At 39.9% G+C, this 21,944-nt stretch overlaps 1 pseudogene; it reads left to right on the top strand.

Moving 5' to 3' along the window:
• Positions 1-7,074: 7,074 nt before the first annotated feature.
• LOC123997320 overlaps positions 7,075-21,944 on the top strand; it is a 32,997-nt pseudogene continuing 18,127 nt past the window's right edge.

Raw genomic sequence — 21,944 nt, 5'->3', positions numbered from 1 at the left:
GACAAAAGGCACAACAGGCCTGCGTGTGCGTGCGTGCGTGCATGCGTGCGTGCGTGCGTGCGTGCGTGCGTGCGTGTGTGCGAGAGAGAGAGAGAGAGAGAGAGAGACACCAGGTGTTGCTCTGGTCAGCACAAGCTTCCCTTCATTACTGCCCAACTGGCCATTCAACAGCTCTCTCACGCATCTACCGAATGTGTGTGTGTGTGTGCGAGCGCACGTGTGTGTGTGTGTGTGTGTGTGTGTGTGTGTGTGTGTGTGTATGTGTGCATGTGAATGAAAAGAGGGAGCTGTATCAGCCACTCCCCCAAAATCACATACATTATTAAATAATGAGTTTAAAATACAGGTGAAATAGAGTCCATGTACTTTGGGCTTTTATTTTGAAGTCACGTGACAAGAAGAAACTATTCCCATCTACGAATCATTTTAGTAAGATTTGTCTAATTAGATTACGTAGGGACGTAGAACTATCCCTGCACTGACGCTGGTTGGTCATGTAAATAAACTCAAGACGTCTTTTTATATTGTTTTGCAATAGGCCATTGTACGTTCAAGGCTCATGTGATACATGGGATAATCACATTTCCGAATTGTGACAAAATAACTGTAGGCCTATGGCAATCATTAACATATTGGCATGTTAAATCATTCCAACGAGGATTCGGAGGAGGACGATGAGGAGAGAGGGACTTTTTTTCTCTGGTTTCATACCAGGTAGGCCACGTGTTCTAAGTTATCATTTAGCATTTCCAAATACTCACATTTATATTGCCAAAAAGATACCCTATAAAAACATACATATTTTACATTTATTTACATCGTCTTCTGGGCGCTTTGTACTGTATCAGGGCGACTGTTGAGATGTATCTTTACACTAGATGGCGCTCTAGGTATTTTGGATACAGTTTTACTTTATGTGGTTTCATCATCATATTGCGACATCATCTGCAGCTACCGCGGGAATGTAGTTTTTGACACCAAATAGGTGTTTACATAGTCAAATATTTTTTGTACGAAAAATGTATTTATTGTAATTGTCATTTTGTTCGGTCGAGATCCATCTCACCGGTTATTTCATATGTCTGATATTATGGACATATTTGGGCGTTTTGCTGTGAAATTGCTCTTTCGGATGCTAGCCAGTTAGCTAGCTAAATTTCTCAAATAGTATCTTTTATTTATTTATTTATCTTTTTTTATTTATTTTTATTTATTAACAACAAATCAATGCATAAAGCACAAGAGGGAACACAAGCATACATAGATTACAAACAATTGACAATCGAGCTAGGGGGTACAATATCACATTACAATTACACAAGGACCTTAAGGGACATGCATATACTTACAATTCTAACAGCTTTTTTGTTAGTAGAGCATTTAACCGTCTTAAAATACAGTTCAATTTATTTTTGTAGGATACGAAAATGTGGTTTTCTGTTTGTAAATTTACATTTGTGTATATGAAATTTGGCCAAAAGAATAATGAAATTAATTACATAAAAATGATTCCGCTTATTTCTATTGTATGTAAAGAATCCAAACAGTACATCTCTCCACAATAGTGTAAAATCTTCATAAATGTGTTCAATTATAAACCTATTGATGTCTTTCCACAGTTTTCTTACATGCATACAATGCTAAAAAAGATGCACAACTGTTTCTGGGTGGTTATTACAAAAGGAGCAATTTGAGTTGATGTTTTCCTTAAACTTCTTCATATAGTGGTTGGCAGGATAATATTTATGAATAATTTTAAAGGAAACTTCCTTAATTTTGTTAACAAGTAAGTATGTTTGTGGCAACATCCAAACTTTTTTCCAACAGATATTATCAATAAATCCATTACAATAAGGCATGACATAAGGTATAGATACAACATCCTGCTGAAACAAGGATCGTATCGCTCTGTTGTTGAAAGGATCAAAAGAGAAACAAATCTTTCCTACTGATGAGTCAACAGGGTCAATAGAAGGTAGGCTCTGAGGGTCAGGTCTTGACATGTTCCTGAATAACATAGCAACACCTGAGGGAATGGCATCTAAAACAATTGCAAAATCTTTAGGTGTTACAGGGACCTTGTAAAGTGATAAGAATTCTTTATAACTGAGTAAAAGACCCTCTGCATTTACCAGTTGGCTCACCAATAGGATATTATTTCTGAACCAATATTCTAAAAACAGAGAGGTATTTTTATACAATATATCCCGATTATTCCATATATAATATCTGTGTGGAGAAAAATTGTGTTTATAAATTAAGGACCATGACAAGAAAACCTGCCGATGAAAAGCAGAAAGTTTCACTGGAACTTTGTCAATATTATAATTGCAAAACAACATGAAGTTAAGGCCACCAAAAGTAGAGAAGACATGATGAGGAATAAAATTCCAGATAGAAGTGGGTCTTCTTAGGAATTGTTTTATCCAATTGATCTTGAAAGTATTATTTAAAGTAGTAAAATCCAGAAAATTCAGTCCACCATTCTCATAAGTGTTCATTACAACAGTTTTCCTAATGTAATGGGTACGGTTTCTCCAAAAAAAGTTGAAAAGCATCTGGTCTATCTCCTTGCTTATTTTACGGTCAAGATATAAAGATAGCGCACCATATGTTAGTCTAGAGATGCCTTCAGCCTTGGTTATTAGGACTCTACCTTTTAAAGATAAGTCCCTCTGTAGCCATTGATTTAGTTTCTTCTGGGTTTTTTTAATAAGAGGGTTAAAATTGAGTAAGCCTCTAGACTTCTGATCCTTTGTAATGGTTATGCCTAAATATGTAAGTTATTTTTTTACTGTAATACCATAATATGAAGGTGTCACACAATCTTTGACAGCCATGAGTTCACATTTCTTAATGTTAAGAAATAGACCAGATGCTTTGGAAAAGGATTGTATCACATTGATCGATATGGGAATTTGGTTAGCGTCTTTCAGAAAAAGTGTAGTATCGTCAGCCAGCTGGCTTATAATAATTTCTTTACCAGCTATGGACATACCTTGTACAGGACTATTATATTAAAGAATTTGCAAGAAGTTGGGTGATTAATAAAAACAGGTACGGAGAGATAGGACAACCTTGCCTAATTCCTCTCTTTAACTCAAATCTAGGTGAGGTGCCATATTTCAATTTGATAGAGCTGTTACCATTTGCATAGAGAGTCTTAATAGCCTTACAGAAAAAATCCCCAAAGCCAAGTCTCTCAAGGGAGTGGAAGAGAAACTGATGCTCTACTGTGTCAAATGCTTTATAAAAATCTAAAAATAATATGAAGCTATCCTCAGTTATTAGGTCTGAGTAGTCAAGTACGTCTAATATTGTTAGAAATATGTCTGTTCCTCATGAAGCCAGACTGTTTCATCAATGTGTTTCATCAATGTGTTTCATCAATGTGTTTCATCAATGATTGCATCCAGAACCTCTTTAATTCTTTTTGCAAGTAGTGAGGCTAATATCTTATAGTCATAATTAAGAAGACAAATTGGACGCCAGTTATTGATGAGCAGCACTTCTTTTTTAGGCTTAGGTATCAGTGTTATTAACCCCTGACTCATTGTAGGAGGGAGAACATTGTTTTTAATACTCTCTAAAAAGACTTCAAATAGGAAGGCAGCTACTTGTTCAGAAAATAATCTGTAAAATTCTGATGTAATTCCATCAACACCTGGTGATTTATTGTTCTTTAGATGTTTGATAGACTCTATAATCTCTTCAACTTTGATGGGTTCATCACACTGTTTAGATTCTATATCACTGATAGAGTGAACATTATTCAGTGAGTTAAAAAACATATCTGTGGATTCCTGACAGTACGTAGAGCTATACAATTTTCTGTAAAAATTGCTGCAGTATTTAGCGATTAATTTTTGGTCATCTGTAATAACACCATCAATGTTTAACTTATGGATAGTGTTAATTTTAGAGTGAAATTTCTCAAGTCTAAAGAAATAGGATGAATTCTGTTCTCCCTCCTCAATCCATTTTTTCCTAGATCTAATAAAGGCTCCTTCTGCTTTTAATTTATATATATTATCCAGTTTATTTTGTAACTCAATTAGTTCCATGTTCTCCTCCCCCAAGAGGTTGACTGGGGACCTCTGAGAAAGGGAAGTTATCTTAATGATCACCTTTTCCTCCTTAGCTCTTCTGGTCTTAACAAGATTACTACCATATTTTCTAAGCTATTTGGACACCTCAAATTTAAAGAGCTCCCAGTTCTTGCAATAAGATTTGTCTTCACAAGCCCTTTCCCAAAAGTGTGAGAGCAGATCTTTAACCTCAAATGTAGCTATATCATTATTTAATAATGAGCTATTTAGCTTCCAGTAGGATGCTCTACCAAGGTTCGTATCAGGGGTAAATATTTTGATATCAATGTAAATAGCCTTATGGTCTGTGAGGGGAGTAGTACAAATATGTGTAGTAACACACTCACTATCAATACATTTGGATATAAGCCAAAAATCTATTCTGGATTGTCTGGAGCCTGTTTTGTTACTCCAAGTGAATTATCTTTCGGCCGGAAACCTCTCTCTCTCCATTGTAAGTCGCTCTGGATAAGAGCGTCTGCTAAATGACTTAAATGTAAATGTAAATGTAAATATATCAGTAAGATCAAACTTTTCCATAAAAAGTATTAAACCCAAATTCTGATTGGTTGGCCTACCTGGGGGCCATCTATCAGTTGAATTATCTATTGTAATGTTAAAGTCCCCTCCTATCAATAATAACGAATTGGGAAATTTAGATAACCAATGAAGTATATGTTTCTCTATAGATTCAAGCAACTCATCATTCTCATGTTTGGTGTTGTACCCATAGAAGTTTACAGTAATGAGTGTAATGTCATTGTAACTGATCACAAGACAAATAAAGTGACCAAAGGGGTCACATTCCGAGTGTAGAATATTACCACCAAAGGTATTTTTCATTGTAGTGACACCAGCAGAGCGTTCAGATCCATGGGAAAGACAAATATCGTTGCCCCACTGTGACCTCCAGAAGTTGGCATCAGCAGAAATTGAGTGAGACTCTTGAAAAAAGCAAAAATCTGTTCGAAATTGTTTAGCAAATAAAAATAAGGCCTTGCGCTTCACACTGTTTTGTAACCCCTAGCATTAAGAGATAATATAGACAAAGACAAAACAACAAAGATTATATAAAAGTATAAACTGTAGTAGGATGAGTCAAATACGTAGGAGCAGTGAACGTAAACGATAAGGAACCGAGATCTGCACCATTTAAGTCAATGTAAAGTGAAAATAGCTTATTCCATAACCTTTGAGCTAGACGTTATCCGGCTTTGAAATGCAACTCAACTGGAAATTATGTTCAAGACCAAACCAAGGGTTCTTGTAGTAAGAGAGACTAAAAACCCTCTTTAGTGTAATCAGGAACTATTTTGAGAAATAAAACAACAAATAATAACTTAAATAAAAGGGTACCTACTATTTTAAGTACGTATGTAAACTGATCATAAAATAATTGAATAACAAAATGTTTTACATATAAACGTTCCTAAGACCTTTTTTGGAAATAAGTATTAATAACTAAATAGAACAATAACCATGTAAAGTCAGAGCAGACCTGTATGCCATTTAAAACAGTATCTTAGTTACTGTATACATAAAACATAAATTCAGCTTTCAATCTTCTTCGTAAGTTTATAAACAAAATAGGACTTCTGGTCATACAAGAACAAACTAATGAATTTAAATACCTGAGTATTCCTTTAAAATAGTCACCTGATACTTGTTAGGTAAACAACATAAGGAAAATGAGAATACCATGGCTGAAACCATCAACCTGTTCCTTCTGGTGAGATTTTAGGGAGGAATATGGATTTCTGAACCGTTGATGAAACCTCGTCCTCCGACGAAGTAAGCAGCCTTCCCCTCACTTCGTGCTATCTTGACCGTTGGCCACAACCTGTTCCTTCTTTCTATGTCTTCCGGGCTGAGATGCTTGGCGAAACGCATACCATGGCTCTGAAGGAAGGCGTTCTTCCTAGCAGCTTTCCAGACAGCATCCCTGTAGAATCTGGTAGTGAATAGGATGATGATACCCCTGAGTCTTGAATCGCTTTGCTGTTGCTTCTTGCCGAGGCGATGTACAACGTCGATGGTATCACCAACTTTGTTCTTCTCTGCAGGCAAAACTTATTGGCAGATACGGATAGCCTCTCCTCGCACATCTTCATTCTCCACCTCTGGCAAGCCGTAGAGTCTCAGGTTCCATTTTCTTGTGTATTGTTCCAGATCAGTGAGACGTCTATAATAGACATTGTTATTCTTTTCCACCCTTTCCACATTTTTTTCAACTTTTTCCACTCTCGTTTTCACATCATTAATTTCACCACATGCAAACTCCACAGTCTTTTTCAAGCCTTTGATAACCATGGTGTTCGCGCCTACCATTTTCTCAATGGCATCACACCTGGAGTTGATGAGTAAGGAGAGGGTAGCCACGATGTCAGAGTTCATGTTGGGTTTTTTGGAGGGTGGAGGTTTGCACGGAGTAACCGGTAAAGAGGGGAATTCGTCATCTTCAGCATTCGAAAGCATGATATTATCCATAGGCCAAGTATAGTTATGGCAGTTGTCTATAAGCATGTTTCTCTCTTGTTGATTAGCAATAGAACGGCTAACTTTTTCCATTCTTTTTTTGTCACGACTTTGCATGGACATGCTGAAATAAATTATCCAATTATCATTCCAGTCACAGGAAAGGTCTTATATCTTGAACAAATAAAAATAATAATGACTAAACTTAAAAAAAAAAAAACATTTTTCACAATCTTTCTGAAGTTTGGTACGGAGCTCGGTAAAAAAGCGTCTGTTCAAGCAGCCATCTTGGCCAATCTACTCAACTAGTGTCACTTCAGGGAAATGTGTTTCTTGTGACACAACGGAAACATAATTTCACAGTGGTTCACAACCTCAAGAGTTTATCCTTTATTGTCGTGTGTTAATCGAAGGCCCGTCTTATACAGGATTCCTTCAGAATTGGGCCTGCTTTCGAAGAGTCGCGATCTGTGAGGGCTGTTCTTCCATGTTGTTTCAGGCAGCATTGAAGCCTGGCCACAGTCTGATGGACTGGATCCGTGTGGCTAAGAGTGGCCGGGACCTGACAGGGATGAGAAGTAGACTCATAGACGTCACAGAGGAGGAGCTGCAAAAACACAACACACGGGCGACTGTTGGACCTGCATACGAGGTGACACAAGCTAGGCTTATACTGTATACACACACACACACACACACACACACACACACACACACACACACACACACACACACACACACACACACACACACACACACACACACACACACACACACACACACACACACACACACACACACACACACACACACACACACACAACATTGGTCCTGGTGTTTTGCAGGTTTTTGTTTAAGCCCAGTACTAACACACTAGATTTAACTAATCAAGGGCTCAATGCCTCTCCAGGGCTAGAGTTGGAGAACATGTGCTATTACTTAAATTGTTCAGGAAAATACATGTAAAAAGTACACATACACACAGAGTAGCCACATACTATCTGCACACAATTCTTCTCTCCACCTTCCGTAGTCCTAATTGAATGATTCTTCACAAAACCCAGTCAGAAACAAATGCCATGATTTGGGGGATTTTCATTAAATGTAATCCATAGAATAGTCCTTTCAGGGAAAGATTGTATTTGATATTTGTATCTAAAAGCATAATTGAGAAAGAGTTCATCAATGGTGGCATATTTATTACATTTTGCCTTACCTAGGCCTCCTTTAATAGCCAATAATGTTTAACCTGTCAATGCTGCAATACAAAGCACAAATGTGTTTCATATGAAGCTTTACCACTTGCTCTGTAATATGAGTAAAATGTATTACATTCATTTATGAGTATTTAATCATACAACATGAATATAGAAAATGTTTAAAAATGCAATATGTTTTTTTGAATCATTTTTCAAATTCACTCTTTTGTTAATGCTTACAAATTTGGTCATAATTCTTAAAGTAGCAGAGATCCCACTCTGGAACTTTGCTAAGCCTGTAGAGAGTATTATGTTCAACAGTATATTAAAACATTTGCCAATTTCAATATCATGTTTATATGTTTATATTTTTCAATAATCATAAGTTAATGTAAAGAAAAATTTATTGAAATAAAAATACTACTCATATTACAGAGAATATGACATATGACATAATATGACATATGACACCAATGTTTGCTTTGTAGCACCTACAGATGAACCACTATGGAGTCTTAAAGGAGGCCTAAGTTAGGACAAAATATGCCAACTTATTCTAAAATGGATTAGATAGTGAAATAGGTTTGAAGAAATGTTTACAAATGTATAACAAAATATAAGACATCTTATTTAAATAATTATTCAGACCCTTTCCTATGAGGCTCAAAATTGAGCTCGGGTGCATCCTGTTTCCATTGATCATCCTTGAGATGTTTCCACAATTTGATTGGAGTCAACCTGTGGTAAATTCAATTTATTGGACATGATTTGGAAAGGCACACACCTGTCTATATGAGGTCCCTCAGTTGACAGTTCATGTCAGAGCCAAAACCAAGCAATGAGCTCGAAAGGAATTATTTGTGGAGCTCCGAGACAGGATTGTGTCGAGGCACAGATCTGGTGAGTGGTACCCCCAAAAAGTCTGCTGCATTGAATGTCCCCAAGAACACAGTGGCCTCCATCATTCTTAAATGGAAGAAGTTCGGAACCACCAAGACTCTTCCTACAGCTGATCGTCCGGCCAAACTAGGCAATCGGGGGGGGGGCTTTGTCACCTCCCTGACCAAGAAACTGGTCACTCTGTGGAGATGGGAGAACCTTCCAGAAGGACAAACATCTCATCAGCACTCCACCAATCAGGCCTTTATGGTAGAGTGGCCAGACGGAAGCCACTCCTCAGTAAAAAGCACATGATGGGCACTTGGTGTTTGCCAAAAGGCACAGAAAGGACTCTCAGACCATGAGAAACATGATCTGGTTTGATGAAACCAAGATTGAACTCTTTGGAGTTCATCTGGAGGAAACCTGACACCATCCCTACGGTGAAGCATGGTGGTGGCAGCATCATGCTGTGGGGATGTTTTTCAGCCGCAGGGACTGAGACTAGTCAGGATCAAGGAAAAGAGAGATCCTTGAGGAAAACCTGCTCCAGAGGGCTCAGGACTTCAGACTGGGGCGAAGGTTGACCTTCCAACAGGACAAAGACCCTAAGCACAAGGCCAAGACAACACAGGAGTGGCTTTGGGAAAAGTCTTTGAATGTCCTTGAGTAGCCCAGCCAGATCCCAGACTTGAACTCATTTACATTTACATTTAAGTCATTTAGCAGACGCTCTTATCCAGAGCGACTTACAAATTGGTGCATTCACCTTATGAAGGGTCTATAGCAGGGCACTATGAAGGGTCTATAGCAGGGCACTAACATGTGATTCTAACAGTTCAAATCAAAAATATAATGTTACTCTGTCAATATGATATGAGGATTTCCCATATCTGTCACTATTCTGGAAAATATAGGATACTTTCAAACTGCGTTCCTCTGAAATGAAATATATGAGTGTAGTTCAAAACATAAGCTGATACATAGGATAATAGTTAGCCTAAAGCACAAAAATGTACAATATTTAGGATATACATAGGATGGTCTGTGAAGTCTGGTCTGTACTCGATTGAACATCTCTGGAGAGACCTGAAAATAGCTGTGCAGCGACGCTCCCCATCCAACCTGACAGAGCTTGAGAGGATCTGCAGAGAAGAATGGGAGAAACTCCCCAAATCCAGGTGTGCCAAGCTTGTAGCGTCATACCCAAGAAGACCCAAGGCTGTAATCGCTGCCAAAGGTCCTTCAAAAAAGTACTGAATAAAGGGTCTGAATACTTACATAAACGTGATATTTCAGTTTTGTATTTGTAATACATTTGTAAGCATTTCTACAAACCCGTTTTTACGTTGTAATTATTTGGTGTTGTGTGTAGATTGATTAGGGAAAAAAACATGTAATCCATTTTAGAATAAGGCTGTGACGTAACAAAATGTGGAAAAAGTCAAGGGGTCTGAATACTTTCCGAAGGCACTGTATATGGATTACATAGAGTGAACATCCCCCAAATCATGGTCTTCTTTTGTCTGTGTTTCGTGAGGAATCACGTCCGGAAGAAACACATTTCATCCTCTCATTTACACATGTGCGTCATAGAGATTAAATGCACTCATTGGTAGTCATGGAGTGGGTTCATTTGTCAAAGGACATTGAGTAATACAGCTTAATTGAATTTGCTGTGAAGGAAGATTATGCAGGCTTTAGTGACTAGGACTCTGTCCACTTCTTGTGATTCAGAGCAGAACAGGGGTGCCCTTTCTTCTGTTGTATTCATCTCTTTCTCTCTTCCCTCCCTATACCTCTCTCTCTTACCCAAACTCATACACTCACATATGCTTGGCATACAGCAATCATTTTTTAATGACTTATTTGATAATCAGTCCTTATAACAACACCCAGCAGCAGCATTAGGTTGTAGAGAAGAAATATGGCTGGCCCCCCAATGGTGGAACAAACTCCCTCACGACGCCAGGACAGCGGAGTCAATCACCACCTTCCGGAGACACCTGAAACCCCACCTCTTTAAGGAATACCTAGGATAGGATAAGTATTCCCTCTCCCCCCCCTTTAAGATTTAGATGCACTATTGTAAAGTGACTGTTCCACTGGATGTCATAAGGTGAATGCACCAATTTGTAAGTCGCTCTCGATAAGAGCGTCTGCTAAATGACTTAAATGTAATGTAAATGTAAATGTAAATATGCAATTACACAACCATATGCTGATGCCATTATCATCATGTCTCATTGTTATTCATGTTTTCAGATTTGTTGATCACACCCATCAGCACTCCCATAGGGATGTGTGATGAAGGCATTAGCTAACCAAATTTAATATCAGTAGGCTATAAGACAGTTATTGGCGATTATATACACAAATGAAGGTTCCCTGTGGTGTACATACCTTCTCCTCTCATACACAGTGTTTTCCTTGAGACTGTGTCTGTTCTCAGCGTCAGTAACTCACCTGGCTATTATGTCCTTATGTTGGGAGGAAAATGTTGTGTTTGTTGGGATAATGTCTTTGAGTATGTGTCTTTATGTTCCGAGAAGGCTTTCTATAGAAAGCATTGGAGGCTGGGCACAGCCTTCAACTCCCCCTCAACACCATACATTACAAATAGTTTAATCATTCATAACCATTTCTTTGAATGTATTTGCTGATTATTTGCTGGTTATATTTGTCGTTGTGAGTGGGCCCGCATACACGAGTTAGCCCTAATATGCAGATATTTAATACATCTGTTTTATTGTGAATGGCTTATTTAGCAATTTACAATTAAAAATGTATTGTGAATTTTGTGAGTATTTTGAGAATAAATACTGTTATTTCCTGTGTGTGTCTCAGGCATGGTTTATAATGTTAGCCTCTACATGGATTTCCACCCTGGAGGTGAAGAGGAACTGATGAAGGCAGCTGGGATAGACAGAACAGACCTTTTTGACCAGGTCAGCTCTCATTGGACTTTCCCGAGTTAAAGGACTACCTTGGAAGTTCACATGTTAAAACACACAAGTTCAAAACATTAACGCACATGTGTGTTATGATGCCGTGCGTGTCTAAGCTCTTTTTCTCACTTTCTCCCTTTGTCCCTGAATCTGTGGCCATATGAGCAGATCCACCGGTGGGTGAACTATGAGTCCATGTTAAAGGAGTGTCTGGTAGAGAGGATGGTTCTGAAGGTCAGCACTGCTCTCAAATGTACAGTAACACACAATCCCTCAGTCTCAGGACTTTAATGCACCGTAGTCTCTCTTTCATGCAGGATGTTTTTTGACTCTTTCTAATTTGTCTCCACTGCTCAGTCTGTGATAAAGGACAGCATCACTCATTTAAATGGTAATGTACAAAACAACAATAAGAATAATGCACTAAAAGCCCTTCTGTACTGTCTGGTATTTGTGTGTGGGTGTTCTATATTCTGTGTGGCGGAAATCAGAGTCCCCTCCCTCCCTCCCTCCCTCCCTCAGGTCTATCCCCCCCTCCTCCGCCCACCTCCATGCTCCCTCCTGATTTCCTCACCCCTCCCTCACCCTCCTCATCACTGCCACCCTCAGCTGCCCCGCCACCACCCCAACCCAGGTACGCCGGCCCAGGTACACTCACAAAACAACAAGAACAACTGTTATGATATTGACAATGGTGACAGACTGGATGATGTGAGGTGTGATAGATATATGTGAGAAGGCAATGAACATACTGTATCTGTACATTTTTATTTTTTAGGTTTGACTGGTTTCAAACTGATGTCACAGTCAATATTGTGGTTTACACCAAACGGAAGGTAAACATCCCCACTTTGCACATTTTAAATGGCAAGATTTGAGTGAAATGTGAGCCAGAACGTGCAGCAATTGTTCTTTAACCTCACTCCCCACCCCTCTTTTCTCCCCCCTCTTTCCTTCTTCTCCCTTATTTTCTCTCCACTATTTTACCCCCTCTCCGATCTCAGCTCCCCAACTCTGGCTGTACCATAGTTGACCTGCAAGATGGTGTTCTACGGGTGGAAGTTCTGCTGGGGAAAATGTCCTAGATGCTGCGTCAACGTAAGTCGCAGCTTCCTTTGACTGTCTACTATGCCAGGGAGCTGTTTTCTGACATGACTTGTCGTAGCCGCCTCTTTCAATCTCCTTTCTTTTATCCATCTATTACAGGTCCCGATCATCATCATCATAAAGGGAACATGCCTAACGCAATAATGCTGTAACTTTAGTAGGAGGAGATATGCATCTTTCAAATGATTTGCCACGGTTGTAACGCGCTCTGAACTTCATCGCCGTTAACAGTTGGGAAAATGACAGGTGCGTGGCAGCAGCGAAGTCCTGTATGGCTCCAAGGCATGTGTTGAAATCGCTAAGCAGTGTACCGGTACTAGGAAGTAATTTACTGGAATTAGCTTTGTTTCCCCATCACTAGGTACCAGTGCTGGTGTAGGCCTCGATAAGCATGTTGTTTGTGCAACGTTATCTTCTAACTCAGAGGTGAATAGGTGAAGCATGAATATGTTAGCTAGCTACACTAGGTAAAACAACTGTGACGCACTCTTTTCACGCCACTTCGATACAGCTACGGCCAGATGTGATTTTCTTTGCAGGTCAGGAGAGTGTTTTTTGCTAACCCTAACCCTTTTCCTAACCTTAACCTCAGTCTCCTAACCTGCTGCATGAATTATCCTAATCTGCTGCGTAAATTCTCCTAATCTGCTGCGAAAAAGTAACTTCTGGTCGTAGATGTATCGAAGTGGCATGAAAACGGTGTTTCTCGTGAAGAGGACACAACAAAGCCTATTCCCCCGTCAGGAAACTCAGGAAACTAAAAAGATTTGGCATGGGTCCTGAGATCCGGTGGTCCTGTAGCTCAAAGCCTGAGATGATATTATATTAAATGGCATATATTATATTATTATTATTATTATCTCCAAAGGTTATTCAGCTGCAACATCGAGAGCTGACTGGTTGCATCACTGCCTGGTACGGCAATTGCTCGGCCTTTGACCGCAAGGCGCTACAGAGGGTAGTGCGTACAGCCCAGTACATCACTGGGGCTAAGCTGCCTGCCTTCCAGGACCTCTACACCAGGCGGTGTCAGAGGAAGGCCCTAAAAACTGTCAAAGACCCCAGCCACCCCAGTCATAGACTGTTCTCTCTGCTACCGCATGGCAAGCTGTACCGGAGTGCCAAGTCTAGGACAAAAAGGCTTCTCAACAGTTTTTACCCCAAGCCATAAGACTCCTGAACAGGTAATCAAATGGCTACCCAGACTATTTGCATTGTGTGCCCCCTCCAACCCCATACCCTCCTTTCACACTCCTGCTACTCTCTGTTTATCATATATGCATAGTCACTTTAACTGTACATTCATGTACATACTACCTCAATTGGGCCAACCAACCAGTACTCCCGCACATTGGCTAACCGGGCTATCTGTATTGTGTCCTGCCACCCACCACCCGCCAACCCCTCTTTTACTCTACTGGTACTTTCTGTTCATCATATATGCATAGTCACTTTAACCATATCTACATGTACATACTACCTCAATCAGCCTGACTAACCGGTGTCTGTATGTAGCCTCGCTACTGTATATAGTCTTTTTTTTTTGCTGTTTTATTTCTTTACTTAAGGTCTACACCTGTTGTATTTGGCGCACGTGACAAATAAACTTTGATTTAATTTGAAAAGATGTAATGTAACATCTAATTAGGGTCCCCTGGAAACACTGACCAACACTTCGGTTCCTACCCTGTCAATTGTTCCTCCCTGGCAGGCTTATTAATTTGTTGTCATGTCAAACAACAATGTATTCATGGTGCTGCCCACTATATTCCAACTACAGTCATTGTATTCCAGCAGTTCACCAATTAACCAGGCCTATATCTTTTGACCATATTATGCAGCCTTGCATGGCACAGTGTGGAAATTATAACAAAAGTGCAGGAAAGGTATGAAAATGCTGAACATTATTTTTGTTTGAAGTTGGATTGAATAGTATAAAACAATCAGAATGGAGAAAGACCCATTGAAATCACTTATAATTTGTGTTGCCACCCTAGGATCACAGCATATTTAGAACTTTTATTATTCAAAAACATAAAATACCTTCATACCGTCAAAAATGTGATATTTTGGCCATATCGCCCAGCCCTGAAAGGACGTCCCATGTACTGACCATTCAGAACATGGAGACACACAGCAGAGATCCTAAGAATGTCATGAACTACCATCGTTGCTGAGTGGGTGCAGCAGTAAGGTGAGGGCTGTCTGGTAGCTACAGGGGAGAACAACTGCCACCTCACATTGAGGATTTCAAGTTAAAGGCCAACTGTAATACTGGAGGCATTGTTTCCAGAAAACAGGATCCCCCATTATAGCAAATGGGGAAATGGCGATCTTTCTGGTCAATATTCATGGTTATATTAAAAAATAACTGAGCACGACCATGGTACCAATAATTGATCCTATTTCACCATATGTATGTCCTTGAACCGATTAAAATCGCACACAGAAGGATAATTTACAGTTGAAGTCAGAAGTTTACATACACCTTAGCCAAATACATTTAAGCTCAGTTTTTCCACAATTTCTGACATTTTATCCTAGTAAAAATTCCCTCGACAGTTAGGATCACCACTTTATTTTAAGAATGTGAAATGTCAGAATAATGGAAGAGAGAATGATTTATTTCAGACGTTTACATACACTCAATTAGTATTTGGTAGCATTTCTTTTACATTTTTTAACTTGGGGTCAAACTTTTCGGGGAGCCTTACACAAGTTTCCCACAATAAGTTGGGTGAATTTTGGCCCATTCCTCCTGACAGAGCTGATGTAACTGAGTCAGGTTTGTAGGCCTCCTTGCTCGCACACACTTTTTCAGTTCTGCCCACAAATCTTCTATGGGATTGAGGTCAGGGCTTTGTGATGGCCACTCCCAATACCTTGACTTTGTTTTCCTTAAGCCATTTTGCCACAACTTTGAAGCATGCCTGGGGGCATTGTCCATTTGGAAGACTCATTTGTGACCAAGCTTTAACTTCCTGACTGATGTCTTGAGATGTTGCTTCAATATATCCACATACTTTTTCTTCTTCATGATGCCATCTATTTTGTGAAGTTCACCAGTCCTTCCTGCAGCAAGCACCCCCACAACATGATGCTGCCACGGTTGGGATGGTGTTCTTCGGCTTGCAAGCATCCCCCTTTTTTCTCCAAACATAACGATGGTCATTATGGCCTAACAGTTATATTTCTGTTTCATCAGACCAGAGGACATTTCTCCAAAAAGTATGATCTTTGTCCCCATGTGCAGTTGCAAACCGTAGTCTGGATTTTTTTTTACGGCTGTTTTGGAGCAGTGGTTACTTCCTTGCTGAGCGGCCTTTCAGGTTATGTCAATATAGGACTCATTTTACTGTGGATATAGATACTTTTGTACCTGTTTCCTCCAGCATCTTCACAAGGTCCTTTGCTGTTGTTCTGAGATTGATTTGCACTTTTCGCAAGTACATTCATCTCTAGGAGACAGAACACGTCTCCTTTCTGAGCGGTATGACGGCTGTGTGGTCCTATGGTGTTTATACTTATGTACTATTGTTTGTACAGATGGACGTGGTACCTTCAGGCATTTGGAAATTTCTCCTAAGGATGAACCAGACTTGTGGAGGTCCACAATTCGTTTTCTGAAGTCTTGGCTGATTTCTTTTGATTTTCCCATGATGTCAAGCAAAGAGGCACTGAGTTTGAAGGTAGGCCTTGAAATACATCCACACGTACACCTCCAATTGATTCAAATTATGTCAATTAGCCTATCAGAACTTCTAAAGCCATGACATCATTTTCTGGAATTTTTCAAGCTGTTTACAGGCGCAGTCAACTTAGTGTATGTAAACTTCTGACCAACTGGAATTGTGATACAGCGAATTATAAGTGAAATAATCTGTCTGTAAATCAAATCAAATGTATTTATATAGCCCTTCGTACATCAGCTGATATCTCAAAGTGCTGTACAGAAACCCAGCCTAAAACCCCACAGCAAGCAATGCAGGTGTAGAAGCACGGTGGATAGGAAAAACTCCATAGAAAGGCCAAAACCTAGGAAGAAACCTAGAGAGGAACCAGGCTATGTGGGGTGGCCAGTCCTCTTCTGGCTGTGTCGGGTGGAGATTATAACAGAACATGGCCAAGATGTTCAAATGTTCATAAATAACCAGCATGGTCGAATAATAATAATAATCACAGGCAGAACAGTTGAAACTGGAGCAGCAGCACGGCCAGGTGGACTGGGGACAGCAAGGAGTCATCATGCCAGGTAGTCCTGAGGCAAGGTCCTAGGGCTCAGGTCCTCCGAGAGAGAGAAAGAGAATTGGAGAGAGCATACTTAAATTGACACAGGACATCGGATAGGACAGGAGAAGTACTCCAGATATAAAAAACTGACCCTCGCCCTCCGACACATAAACTACTGCAGCATAAATACTGGAGGCTGAGACAGGAGGGGTCAGGAGACACTGTGGCCCCATCCGATGACACCCCAGGACAGGGCCAAACAGGAAGGATATAAACCCACCCACTTTGCCAAAGCACAGCCCCCACACCACTAGAGGGATACCACCAACTCACCATCCTGAGACAAGGCAGAGTATAGCCCACAAAGTATAACCCACAGAGATCACCGCCACGGCACAACCCAAGGGGGGTGCCAACCCAAGCGTATGTAAACGTCCGACTTCAAGTGTAGTTGCTAATGGCAGCCTGCAGTACCTCAGTCAGCTTTCAACTTGAGATACTTAATCTTGGAACTACCGCTCCCGGAACCCGGGTGAATTGTCATCTACTGACACTAATTAGCATAACGCAACGGACAAAAAATATTACTAGAAAATATTCATATTCATGAAATCACAAGTGAAATATATTGAAACACAGCTTAGCCTTTTGTTAATCACCCTGTCATCTCAGATTTTGAAATTATGCTTTACAGCCAAAGCAAGACAAGCATTTGTGTGAGTTTATCGATAGCCTAGCATAGCATTATGCCTAGCTAGCAGCAGGCAACTTGGTCACGAAAATTAGAAAAGCAATCAAATTAAATCGTTTACCTTTGATGAGCTTCGGATGTTTTCACTCACGAGACTCCCAGTTAGATAGCAAATGTTCCTTTTTCCATAAAGATTATTTTTGTAGGCGAAATAGCTCCGTTTGTTCTTCACGTTTGGCTGAGAAATCGACCGGAAATTGCGGTCACGACAACGCTGAAAAATATTCCAAATTAGATCCATAATATCGACAGAAACATGGCAAACGTTTTTTATAATCAATCCTCAAGGTGTTTTTCAAATATCTATTCGATAATATATCAACAGGGTCAGTTGGCTTCTTAGTAGGAGCGAGGGAAACAATGGCCGCATTTGTCTATTACGCACATATCACTCTGAGAGCCACCAGGTGACCACTGACGCAATGTTGTCGCTCACGCTCATTTTTCAAAATAAAAGCCTCAAACTATGTCTTGTGACACTAGACACATTAGGGAAGCCATAGAAAAAGGAATCTGGTTGATATCCCTTTCACTACTCAATCCGCATAGGAACGTAGAGGAACGCAGAGGTTTCTAAATAAGAGTCACTTCCTGATTGGGTTTTTCTCAGGCTTTCGCCTGCAATATCAGTTCTGTTATACTCACAGACAATATTTTTTACAGTTTTGGAAACGTTAGAGTGTTTTCTATCCTAAGCTGTCAATGATATGCATATTCTATTATCTGATCCTGAAAAATAACCTGTTTACTTTGGGAATGTTATTTTTCCAAAAATGAAAATATTGCCCCCTAGTTTCAAGAGGTTAATGAGAGGAGGCAGCACTGAGCTAGCCTGCAACGTCACTTAGACTAGCTCAAACTGCACATGCAATGTTTCCAAAAAGTCCTCCATGAAGCAAGATGGTGACTTGCTGAAAATACACTTTCTGATCTTCAAATGTTCCACTGAGCATTCTCATAGGAAACAATGGGATGATGTCATTGATGGCTTTGTCCATATCTTTTACAGTCTATGGGTTGCCATGACTGCGGTAGTTTTAACAGCATTGCCCGCTGGCGGTCATATGCAGCACCATATCTGCATTGCAAATAGTTTTATGATTTTCTTATTGTTTAAACAATAAAAATTGCAGTTTTAACATTACGATTTTTTAAAAACATTTGTCACAATGCTATTCTGTACCCTAGTTAGGGCTGGCACAATTGCCTTTACCCTCTAACTGATGAATACCCCCTTAAAAAATGTACGTACATTTATTTATTTATTTATTTTGGTGTTGAACAAACAGCTGACTGAAATGACGGCCGACATTTGTGCGGTTGAGTCCATTTCTGCCGGAACATGGACTATTAACAATGTGATGAAACTTTTGTCTTTGGTTGCATAGGCAATGACCCCCCCCTCCCCTCCCCCGCACCACTACACAGCAAGTTGCAGTCAGGAGCGAAAAGGAAGAGAAAATGTGTGTCAATTTTTTTTTTCTTTCTCCTAATTCTTCTTATTGTTTACTATTTGAACGATTGTTACTGTGACCGTGGTCATTTTGACTGGCCAATTATCGTCATCTAAAATTCCATGACCATCACAGACCTAGTCCATTATCGGCTGTAATTATATTATTGATTGCTCTCAAGGCTTATTTCTCCATCTGTGTTCCAGCCTGCCAGAGGACTTGACACAAATTGTGTCCAGTGTTTATCACTGGCTTATTAATGTTGGAGGGAAATATTGACTGTGTCAACCAGAGGAAATAAACACTGTGCCCATTTCCACTAAACCCTCTATATCGCTATCACCCTTTATATCTCTATAACCCTGTCTGTCCCTCTCTTACTTCTGTCTCTCTTTCCTTCTCTATATCTCCATAAATGGGGAGATGCATTGGATTTATATTAATTTCTGGTAAACAACTCACTAGGAGGCTCTCTTTTTCAGGTCTAGCCCAAGAATAAGATGGAAGCGTTTTCTGGTAAGGAGAACATTTTATGGTCTGATGTCTTTTCATAAGCTAAAGCTGACTAACTGTTAACGTTTACCAACTCCCCCTCCCTCCCTCCCCATCTTTCTCCTTCTTGCTCTCTCGCTATGCTGGTACAGTCCACACAGTGTGTGCTGTGGGGAAGATTCAGGTCAGCATGCGTAAAGAGGCCAAAGGAAAGTGGGAGGAGCTTGGTGAACCACTGGCATTCCATGATTCTCTTTTCAGGAAGAAAGATCGAGGTATGAATAGGGGCTCTTTTCCAATACATCTTTCCTTGATTCCTCACGGCCTCACTCCTCAACTTCTTCTCAAAAGGCTTGAGAGGAGAATGTAAGAGGGGAGGGACCTTGTACTTTCTCCTCCAATGCGTTTTGAGAAGGAGGCAAGGAGAGAGGAAGTGAGGAATCGAGAAAAGACGAAAGAAAGAGCCAGAATGCCATTTCAGACACATCCAAAGAGATGTTTATCCATCGGTCTTCTGAATGGATTTTATTACCTTCCCCTATTAACCAAAATTACATGTTAGTTATTCACTCTCTCTGCAGCGATCTTCTACAGGGAGTGTATTTTAGTTTCTAAGACGGAGGTCACACACGACACCTGGGCGTTCCGGTTACAACTCCCTCTAGGGACACTCATGCACGTGCCAGTTGGGAAACACATCTACCTCAAGATCCATGCTAATGCTAACACTACATCTAGGCTAGAGCTAATCCCATAGTAGCCCATGCGATCCATTGCTAGTGCTTGTGCTATGCTACATTTTTTACATTTTATTTAACCTTTATTTATACATTCTTTTCTCATTGAGATAAAATCTATTTTTCAAGCAAGACCTGGTCCAACAGCAGCAGGGGGACAACGTTTCAGACAAAACAACTTATATACACTAACACAGCATTGAATAAAACTATAGACACACATACTGTACAACTATTACATAAAGAAACACAAATGTCATAACAAAAGTAAACAGCTGTCCTAAACACAATTACACGCTTCTATGATATTTACGTCGACCAAGTGTTTAAACTCTACCAACATGACTAGATTATCAAATTTTTAAATGTTCAGGAGAGAATTCCAGGACCACTGAGTTGAGTAACTTGAACTATTTCCACCATGACCTATTCTAATTCTTGGTACTGTGAAAAGTAAATGAGAATGTGACTGTAATTTATATATATTTACTGACCTGATTTAAAAAAACAAAAAACAAGATAGTGGCATTTTACCCAAAATGGCCTTATAAATCAGTTTATACTGGTGTTTAACCCTACGCAAGGTCAATGACGACCAACCAACAGCACTGTAGAGACCACAATGATGTGTTCAATGTTTTTGATTGGTAATGAACCTGAGGGCTGCATGCAATACTGAATCAATTGCTCTCAGGGTAGTGGTTGAAGCCTACATCTATATATATAACATCGCTAAAATCTAAAACCACCAGTAATATACATCGGACCAGCTCCTTCCTGGCCTCCAGAGAAAAACAATCCTTATGAAATGTGTAGACAGTTGGCTAACACTATATCTGGGCTACCGCTAATCCCATAGCATCCCATGTAATTCATTGCTAATGTTAATGCTATATGTGTAGACAGTGAGGTGGTGAAGCCCAACACCCCAGTCGAGGAAACACTGGTACCAGCTACAATGGACTCCACACAGGGGACTGCAGCCACTGACATCTTCCTCATGATCAAAGTCTACCCAGATGGAGTGTTGACTCCACACCTAAACAACCTCAACATCGGTAAGTCTGAGGCCCCAGTAAACCTCACTGTTACAGCTAAGTGGGTTGTTCAAATCAAATGTTATTTATCACATACACCAAATACAACTGGTGTAGACTTTACATTGAAATTCCGAACCGTTCCCAAAGATGCTAAGTTTAATTATATTGTAACGGTTTTGACTTGAGGTTATCATTTATAGGGGTGCCAGGTAGGTTGTGCCTACCAGAGAAAACATTGGTTTCTCCTTTTAGTTTGGGTGGGAATGAGTCCCATCTGGTCCGTCAAGTCTACACCAATACAAAGGACTCATGTAAAAGTCAGGATGGAAATAAACTTTTCATAAACCCTTAAAACATTGGAAAGAACTTCCAAAACAACTATATTCTTTTGCGTGGGTTGTATTAACAACATCAAGGATTACGCACACATATAATATAACACAATGAGTTCTGGTTCCTCAAGAAATGTCCTGTACCTGGGCCTAAAAAGAGTCCAGCCCGGTAAAGGAGTTCAGTGAACTCAAGTGACTTTTGTCACGCAATG

Source organism: Oncorhynchus gorbuscha, linkage group LG15 (genome assembly GCF_021184085.1).
Source record: "Oncorhynchus gorbuscha isolate QuinsamMale2020 ecotype Even-year linkage group LG15, OgorEven_v1.0, whole genome shotgun sequence".
Classification (NCBI taxonomy): domain Eukaryota; kingdom Metazoa; phylum Chordata; class Actinopteri; order Salmoniformes; family Salmonidae; genus Oncorhynchus; species Oncorhynchus gorbuscha.
This window is presented reverse-complemented; position numbering and strand designations above follow the sequence as displayed.